The sequence below is a fragment of the Macrotis lagotis genome, chromosome 7 (genome assembly GCF_037893015.1).
Source record: "Macrotis lagotis isolate mMagLag1 chromosome 7, bilby.v1.9.chrom.fasta, whole genome shotgun sequence".
Taxonomy (NCBI): domain Eukaryota; kingdom Metazoa; phylum Chordata; class Mammalia; order Peramelemorphia; family Peramelidae; genus Macrotis; species Macrotis lagotis.
This window is the reverse complement of record NC_133664.1, coordinates 121,997,996-122,008,428: the sequence shown is the minus strand read 5'-3', so window position 1 is coordinate 122,008,428 and position 10,433 is coordinate 121,997,996.

The window sequence follows — 10,433 nt, the reverse complement described above, 5'->3', positions numbered from 1 at the left end:
TTTGTTTTGATTTTTTAACAGCAGAATGCCAACTTATATTTTCATAAAGTTTTCTTAAAAACAAATTTGTTAAGAAATGATGAACTCACTGATTTCAGAAAAATATGGAAAGACAATGTGAAGTAATGAAGAGCAAAAGAACCACCAAGAGAATGTTGAATAGTATGTAATAGCAATACAGTTTTAAGTGACTAACTCATTTTGCCTCTAGAGAAATAGAAGTATATATAAAGTATGGTTTCTCTCTCTCTCTCTCTCTCTCTCTCTCTCTCTCTCTCTCTCTCTCTCCACACACACACACACACACACAAAATATTTAATTGTAACCATCTCTAAGATAAGGTATACACTACATACACAACAGAGAATAAAAGAAAATTTAGAACCATAGAAAGCTGACTAACTCTGAAAATAATAGGTAGTACTTTTTATTTACTTTTTCAAAAAAAGTATGAAACAAATTCATGATGTTACTGTGAATTCTTTTTTTATGTTGTGCTGTGTACATGGAAATGGTCTCTTTTTTCATGTATTTAAGTTCAAAATGAATTTTTAAGAGAGTAAAAAAAATGGGAGGTAATGATATGAAAGTACCATTAGAGTCAATTTAAGAAGAAACTGGAAATCAGGGAGGATAAATTACTTCTTCAAGGTTACATTAGTGGTAATTGTGACAGCCAAGATACACACTCAAGTCTCCAGGTCTTCTTATCTCTCACTCCTACTAATTTTTCCAATATATTTGATTTATTCCATCTATCCACTATGCCTCAGCTTCCACCAGCTTCTTTTATTTCACATCACAAAATAAGATGTGGGAGGGATTTTTTCTAATGAGTCTCTTCAGTCCTGTGGAAAGAAATTTATACAAAAAAATCTATAAAAAGACAACCATTGACCTTAACCAGTTTTTTTAAAACTTACTCCAAAGAACAGCACTGAATTCTATTGGTTTTAGTCTTTTCGTTTCCTTTTTTTAGGGGGAGAAGGGGTACAAATGGGGGAAGAGAAGGGGAAAGAAAGAAAATCATTCAGTACTGAATATATGTTGGTTTAGTATAATTAAAACAGGGACAGATAAAACCCAGTCCTTATAAATATTGATAGGCTGATGCACCTGACCCATGCACTTCAGAGCATGTTGTAGACAATATTCTAAGTCTGTGACTCAGGTAGTTAAGAAATAGATTTTTGATTGGCCACGGACCCAGAACTGGATGTGCATTCAAAAGATACTAGACAGTCAAAGTGAGAACTGATGTTCTGTCTGTCTCTCGGTTTCTCTCTTATCTCTATCTCTGTCTCTTTGTCTGTTTGTCTGTCTCCCTCTCTTCCCTCTTCTACCTTTCCCTTCCTTCCTCCTGGCTTCAATAAGTCTCTGGGTGGGGAGAGAAAACTTAGATCCTTCCCGCCACTCCAACATATGACCCATGAATACATAGTGCCTTCGTGTTTTGTTACTTTGCATTTTTTCTTTCTATATTTTTAGGTGAAGAAACCTTGAAGACAGCTATGATCTTGTGAGTGTCGAAAGGTCAGAGGAGCAGAGCTTCTGGGACAGAAGTTCACACTAGGTTTTTCAGTCATCAGCACAGTCCCAACTATCTGGACACAGCCCAAAAGAAGATTGACCCTCAATGCTGGGTCTTACAAGAGGGAGCTCCTTATATATTTACTATGCCATCAAATTCAGGAGTGAACTTGGGAGGTCAGTGAATAATTTATAGCAAACATTTGTTTAAGCTCACTCTCCCGAGGGACCAAGGTAAAATAGGGAAGAGTGTGCCTTGTCCTTCTGTTCTTGTTCCCTTTGGTAAAAGTCAATAGACATTCATTGATTAAAAGGAACTGGGGCATTAATCTCTGGAATGAGGCTTCAAACCATTAGAATTAGAAGGTCTCTACTATCCTTCATGAGTACCTCTAAAACCCTGAAGATGAAGAGAGATGTGCCTAGCTGACCTCCAGAGACCAAACTCATCCCTTTGAGTGAGGGTGGGATAAGGATCCTCAGAGTATTTATAGGCTATATAAGTGATTCCTATCATAGAATAATAACAGTCCCAAGTAAGTGCAGTTTTCTTGTTTATAACCAATACAGAAAATGTAGTTTGGAGCACATTTCTTCCCTGAGGAGGGGAGTGATTTTGAAGGACATTAGGATTTAGAACTGGAAGGGATCTAATGTAGTACTACCTTCTTGTTTTACAAATGAGGAAACTGAAGCTCTGAGCATTGAAGTAAAGGGACTCATATAAAGTCACTCAGGTAATAAGTAACTGAGCTGAGATTCCAACATGAGTCTCCTGGCTCTCCATTTGCAGTTCTTACTACCAGATATCACATAAGAATAATTATAAACTTTCCTAATTCAAGATCTCACTATCCTCAGCAACCCAAATGTCCCTTTGTTCTCCTCCCCCCACTCCAGTTGTACCCCTATCCAACCATGACCTCCTTCAGTAAAAATTAACAGTGGAGTGGATGGATTTATAGACAACAAAGATCCCGACTGCCTTCAAATGACCCAAGTGAGAAAAATAGGCAGTGTTTAGCTCACCTTGTTGAAATAATGCCATCCATTTTGCTTGTTTGGCTAGGGAAAGAATTCCATCCTCAGCACATTTCACCTTTCTGTTTGTTGGTTCATCCTTTCACTGAGTCAGCGATGCTGAGGCTGGTGATCCTGAGGTAGAAAGAGGGTCATCCTGGGGTACTGTCCCCTGTCTCCTTTGTGTCCTTGGATGGGGAGCAAAGCATGTCTAGGTCTACAAAGACCTTTCCCACTTGGTTCTCCTTATCATCTTCAAATGGCAACTAGATGGTGGAAATTCCAAAGCTGCCAAACTCCCAGATGAGGAAAGTCCCTCTACCAATGCAGGTCAGTACCTGTCTTTAATTTAGTTTTAGAGTTGCCTAAACCACTGAGAGATTAATCCTCTTGCCCAAGGGCCCAATGCCATTTTGTATCAGAAATGGGAGCAGAGGATAGGTTATAAAAATATTTAAGGGAGGGGCAGCTAGGTGGCGCAGTGGATAAAGTACTGGCCCTGGAGTCAGGAGTACCTGGGTTCAAATCCGGTCTCAGATACTTAATAATTACCTAGTTGTGTGGCCTTGGGCAAGCCACTTAAACCCATTTGCCTTGCAATAAATATATATATTTAAGAGACCTTATTCAATCAGGAGCCACTGAGCTTACTGAGTTGGGGCAGCAACAGGATCAGACCTGCACAGAGGACAGGAATCATTTTGGCAACTAGCTATGCAGAGGATCAAACAGAGTGGGGAGAGGCTTGAGGTAAGGAGACAAAATAGGGGGTGATTGCAAGAGTTCACATCAAAGATTTTGAAGTTCCCATCTAGCTTGATGGCCATGTGAGCAGGCCACAGATTGGAGATGTGGGGTGAGCAATAATTAGTTTAGGATGACACCAAAATGGTGAGCCTACACTCATCCACCCAAAAAATTTTCCTACAAGCAAGTTTGACCATGTCACTCAATAAACCTAGTTAAAGACAAAATCATTCTATTTGACATTCATAACCTAGTCCTCCCTTCAACCTTCCCAGTGTTTATGGTTGAGGCAATTGGAGTTAAGTGACTTGCCCAGGGTCACACAGCTAATAAGTGACTGAGGCTGGATTTGAACTTAGGTCCTTCTGACTCCAGGACAGATTGTTATTAGATGACTAGGAGAATGTTAATGCCTTCCCCTGTGATAGAGAAGCTCAGAAAAAGGTGGATTTAGGAGGAAAGATAATGAGTTATGGATTAGAACATGTTGAGTTTGAGATCTCTATGAAAGATCTCTGGGAGCACTGGGTTTTGTGTAAAAGGACCTAAGTTTGAATTCTGGTTCACTATCTTTGGAACTTGGGGAAATCATTTAACTTTAGAAGATTGCCTCTCACTTCTTGACAAAGAGGTGGTGTTCAGAATGAGTAATACCTTTTAACACAAGGACACTGTGATATGTGCTTTGTCCTGTCTCTAACACTTGGTTGTTTGATCCAGGCTGAGTCAATTAATCTGTTTGCCTCAGTTTCCTCAACTGCAAAATGGAGTTAATAAATGTACCTACCTGCCAGGGTTGTTGTGAAGATCAAATCAGATAATCAAATCAGATAAACCTTAAAGTGTTTTACAAAATGTTGGGTTATTATTAGCTATTCATTGAACTTACTCATAACAAGGGAGTATTCTATCAGAGGTGGGGGATGGACACAAGAATGGTGAAGTTGGGGGGGGGGGGTTAAGCATCAATGAAACACTTCTTTCAAAAAAAATCACAATTTCTCTGAGTCTCAGTTGCCTCATTTGTAAAATGAGAGGGTTGAACTAGATGATCCTTAAAGTCTTTTCCAGCCCTAAATTCCATGAAAGTGGCTGCTCTACATGAGGCTGTTAGAGTGTACGCTCTGCCTGAATTAAGTCAGTCAATTCAGTCTTAAAAAAAATCAATCGACTTTTGTTTTCACCACCGAATTGTCCAGCTGTTAGAAGAAAATGAAAGAGAGAGATTGATGCTTGAGGGAGAAGGAAGGGGAGGGAGGAAGGGAGGGAGTGGATGTGCGCTTTTTGCTAAGAAGCTGAGATGGGAACTGTGGGGAGTTATTTACTGATATTAAATTGTGTCTCTCCTGCTTTTTTTCCCCTTTTTAATCATAAAGGCTAAAGGGCTAGATAGGAAACTCAAAGTGCTTGAGGCAAATAGACCCAAAACTCCTGCCTGCCTCTGACCCTGGGCTCTCATAAGGCTGAAAAGTTATCCTCATTGAGTGTATTCTTTAAATCTATGAAGGTTCAGAGAACATTTCCAAGGGAGTCAAGAGAACTAAGAACACAGGGGTGGATCATAGAATTTTAGTGTTGAAAGGGATATTAGAAAGGGTCTCTTTTTTTTCTGGCAGGGGGCCATTCAAGTAGATGCATGTGGCTCTAACTCAAAGAAGAAGAATTGGGTCTGCCCAAGTATCTTGACTCCTCTTATTACCATACAAATGATAGCTCTAGGAACTGTGCCTTTGGGCTCAGTGCTAGCACTCTGTCATATTTGTATTCTGTAATCCCTTCTTGGTGGTTTTCAGTAGTTTTCTATCATTCAGTCCTTTTGCCTCATTTATAAAAAATGGACTGGAGAAGGAAATGGTAAACTACTGCAGTGGCTTTGCCAAGAAAACCCCAAATGAGGCCATGAAGAACTGGACATGACTAAAATGACTCAACAACAAAAACATCATTAATCAATTGCTCCAAGCCCCTCGTAAGGAAAATTTCTACTATTCAGGCACAGGTTTGGCTTTCTGCCTTAACTTACGTTTATATTAATCACTAGCTAATATGACTGAGGGCAAAAATTCAGTTTACTGGAAACACTGGAGAACAGAAGCAGCAGTGTCTGTTAATAGACAGGCACCAGGAGAAGTTGGGGAAAGGACAGACCTTTCCTTGAACTATCCATAATTCCTGAGGATGCCTTCTGTTCCAAGATGCCTAATGGCATGATGATCCTTCCCTAGGTCCCAGTTCTCTGCCACAGCCCAGAGATATTATCTCTCTGTCCTTTCACCCCTTGCTCCTAACACAGAAATGATAGTCACTCTCTCATATTTGTGAGTGTGTTCTGATACTTTTGTTGTTGAGAGTCATTTCAATCCTGGTCCACTGGCTGTCCTCTGATGTTTATAGGGGACTTATTTTAATCAAGAACTTTTTCATCAAAAATACAAAACAATCACAATGACTCCAAATTCCCAGTTAGGGAACTCCTAATCACTCCGGCACAGGTTTGACTTTCTAACATTGAGCAATTGAACTATTGGTGCTAAGCTATTTTTTTTTTTCTGATGGAGTTCTTGATATCACTCCCTTGCCTGACCCTTGGAGTCTCTCCCCAGTCATGTTTTTCAGTCATATCTGACTCTTTATGACCCTGTATAGAGTTTGCTTAATACAATGGGGTTTGACTTAATAGAGTGTTTGCCATATTCTTTACAGTAGATTAAGTCAAAAGAAGTTAAGTGACTTGTTAGGGTCACACAGTACCTTTCTGAGGCTGGATTTGAATTCAGGTTTTCCTGACTCCAGACTCAACACCACCTAGCTGCCTGTTCTAATTAACTTAAAAAATAGCAATTAGCTCAGTATTCTGTCCTACTCAGAGTGTGTGCATATATATATATATATATATATGGAGTACTGAATTGTGGATGACTTAGTTTAGGAACTGATAAGTAAGATAGCAACAAAAGTATCAGTATTGAAAAAGGCCTTTAAGACTTGTGATGAAAAATGCTATTCATCTCCTGAAAGAGAACTGATGGAGTCTGAATACGGATTGAAGCATATTTTTTTACTTTTTACTTTCTTTTTCTTGGATTTTTATTTTGGTCTATGTTCTCTTTTATAAACGTACCTAATAAGGAAATTTGTTTTGTGTGACTACACATTACAATCTATATCAAATTGCTTGCCTTCTCAATGATGGGGGTGGGAAGGGAGGAAGAAATTTGGAACTCAATTTTAAAAACGAATACTGAAGAACCAGAAGAACATTGCACACCGTAACAGCAACATGGGGAGGGGGGTGATGATCAATCTTAATGGACTTACTCATTTCATAAGTGCAACAATCAGGGACAATTTGGGGGTATCTGCAATGGAGAATACCATCTGTATCCAGAGAAAGAACTGTGGAGTTTGAACAAAGACCAAAGACTATTACCTTTAATTTTTTTAAAAAAAGTTATCTTATTATGTAATTTTGCTATCTCTTATACTTTATTTTTTCCTTAAGGTTATGATTTCTCTCTCACCACATTCAATTTTGAACAATGTATACCATGGAAACAATGTAAAGACTATCAGACTGCCTTCTGTGGGGTGTGTGGGGAAATAAGCAAGATTTGGGGGAAATTGTAAAATTCAAAAATAAATTAAATTTTAAAAAATGAATGCTGAAAATTGTTTTTATATGTAATTAGGAGAAAAAATTCTAAATTAAAAAAGGGGTCTTCAGGTTATATCATTAGGGAATGGTTAAAGGAAGTAGGGATGTTTAGCCTGGGCAAAAAATATTTGTTTTCAAGTATTTGAAGTATTTTTATGTATCAGACAGATTAGAGTTTATTTGTTTTGACTCCAGAGGAGAAAACTGGGAGTAATAGGAAGAAGAAGCAAAGATGACAGGAAAATCTTTCTATCCCCCAAAGCTAAATCCAAAGCAGATCAGGCTGCTGCTAGAGGAAGAGGGTTTCATCTTTTTGGAGTTCTTCAAACAACCCTTTTGAATAAATTATAATAGGAATTCTTTCTGGGTACAGGTTGATCTAGCTGGCTGATGAAGTTCTTTCTAATGGTAAAGTTCTATGATCTGATAAATTCATGATCTGACAAAGGTTCATAAATTTTCAGGGACCTCTCCAGGTTCCTAGGCTTCATATGCATTTTATAACAAGAACCTTTTGGGGACAATAGTTAGAATTTGGCTTTTCCATTTCATTGCATTCAGTGTCAAAAATCAAATAAAATCACTTAAATATATAACCCAATGCACAGTAAGTTGATGTAAGATCTTTTTGGAATCAACTGAGAAACTGAAAAAACAAAATAGTGTGTACACACACACACACACACACACACACACACACACACTCCCCTAATTCTTATTGCTGTGTGTATATGTGTCTTATGTGTGCACATGTAGATCATGCATGTTCAAAAATAAAAACACATGAATGCTATAGTGTTGTGTGTACATGTATTTATTTATGTCCTTGGGTGTCTGTGTTGTGTCCTTGGAATGTGACTTCCAGAGACTGTGATCTGATGAACTGAACTATTTCCTATCCTAGACTGTATTGTTCTGTCCAGATCAGTTGACTGATTAACAATTGCTCCTGTAACCTTTGAGTGTGTATACACATAGGTATAGATGCATACGTGCACATGTGGGTGCATGCATGTATACATGAGCTACAAGAATATAAACCACACTTCTCAGGCATCTTCTTGCCATATGGCCGCTTTCTAAGGGGGACCTCCCAAAATCAAACCCTGGGAGAGCTAAACTATTGCCTTCCCCCTTTCCATTTCTGTCTTTGAGAACTTGAACCAAATCAGAACTCTTGCTGTTTCAGAAAAGTGAGAATCAATTGTGTCACCATGCCAGTGACATCTGTGACCAAAAGCCCCCTTCTGAACCACCACTCTTTAACATGTATGGATGATGCTTATTAGAATGCTCCACCCATTATCAAGAAACTCCTTGAAGTAGAAACTGTTTTTTATATTTGTAACTCAGCCCTTTCCAGTGTGCCTAAAACATTACAATAAGCATTTAAGAAACAAATGCTCTTTATTTCATTCATTCATCAATTAATCCATTATCTATTTTATGGGGCTTCAAGAATTTTATTCTAAGAATATTACCAGCTAATCTAGAAAGCAGTATGGAAAGAGAAGTAGATTTGATATCTGAAAAAAATTGTGTAGTCTGAGTCCACCTGATGTCTTGAACCAGATCCTTTCTACAAGATCTGTGGCTGGATCTCATTCAGCTTTACTCAAAGATTGTGAGAGAATCTGTTGCCCTCTGAGGCAGCCCATGGGAGTATCACGTTCTGTTTGGGAAACCTTAGTTTAAGTACATTGTAAAGGACTTTTGAACAGCTCTAATTATTAGAAATTTTTTTCTTTCATCATGCCAAAATCCATCTTTTAACAATATTCTATTTTGCTTTTAGTTTTGTGCTCTAGGCCAAGGAGTGAATCTAATCTCTTAGATCTGATACTTTTTCTCATATTTTCTGACAGCTACCCTGTCAATCCAAATGTTCTCTTCTCCATTATGAGAATACTCAGTTTCTTCTACTGGAAGTGTGATCTCAAGGTCTCTCTCGAAGTTCACCATGTTGTAGCAGGTCTATTGTAATGGCAGGGAACTGGACGTTGAGGGGATGCCCATCAATTAAGGAATGGCTGAATAAATTGTGATATATGTATGTGATGGAATACTACTGTTCTATAAGAAACCATGAGGGATGGGATTTCAGAAACCTTGGAAAGACTTGCATGAATTGAACATTATACTAACAACAACATGGGGGTGATGATCAACCTTGATAGACCTGCTCTCCCCATAGTGTAGTAATTGGGGACAATTTTAGGAGATCTGTGATGGCAAATACCATCTTATCCAGAGAAGGAACTGTGGAATTTAAACAAAACAAAGCTTATTTTCTTCCATTTTTAAAATTGTCTTATGTATTACATAATTTTGCTAACAGTAATGTTTTCTTTCTTCCTTTTGAAGCTGTTTCAACTCTCACAACATATTTAATTTTGATCTATGCATACCATGGATGCAAATGTAAAGACTATATCAGATTGCCTTCTATTGTGGGGAGGGAGAAGGGAAGGGAAGGAGGGAGAAAAAAATTGTAAAGCTCAAAATCTTGCAAAAAAAAAAAAAAGATTGGTAGAAACTACCATCATATATAATTGGAAAACAAATAATATATATATATATATATATATATATATATATATATATATAATAAAAAAATCACCATGTTGTTTTTGACCTTTCTAAAACCTGGTGTCCAAACTAGACGTGTTATTATTCCAAAGATGGTCTGAACAAGGATGCTCCATGTTTATCAATACAGTTTAAGATGACATAGTTATGACATATATGTCCTTAGACGAGTCATTGAAACTCTAGTTTCCCTTATCTTTAAATGAGGGGATTGGACAAGATAAAAGCAATGACCCTTCCAAATATCTATCATCTATCTATAGATCTCTTTCTCTTACACACACACACACACACACACACACACACACAATCTCACTCCTCAGAAGTTTCCTAACACTGAGGTCCAGACAGGGCTTTACTCAGTTGGTGATAAAACTTAGAACAGACCCCAAGGCTCCTGACCTTCCCACTAACACCAGTTGGAGCTTCCTAGTTGAGCTGAACCAACAATCCCTTAATGGAGTTGAAGCCCATTATAATCCCTTTGCAGCTGTGTCAACACTTTGTGAGCAATGAGCTATGAGCAGTTCAGCCAAGCATCCAGACCCTTTGTCTCCACATGCCAAACAACCAGATATTTGAAAACATGGGGCAAAATGACCTCTAAGGTCCCTTCCAGTTCTAACTCTGTGAGCTCTAAATAATAGATTGCTCACTGGTCATTGGGCACATGCAATCTCAGTCCCCTATGACATTCCTAAAATCCTCTGATGGATTATGGGAAGCCCCAAGCATCTAGAGGATAGCCTCTGAAGACACTAGGTTGGGCCACAATCATCTTTGACCTTTCAGTTGTTCTGCCCATCAAAGAAGGAATAACAGAAAAAAGGTTAGGGTTAGAGTTGATGCTCCAGAGCCATTTAAATTGAGAGAAATTTGGTATAATGGTTA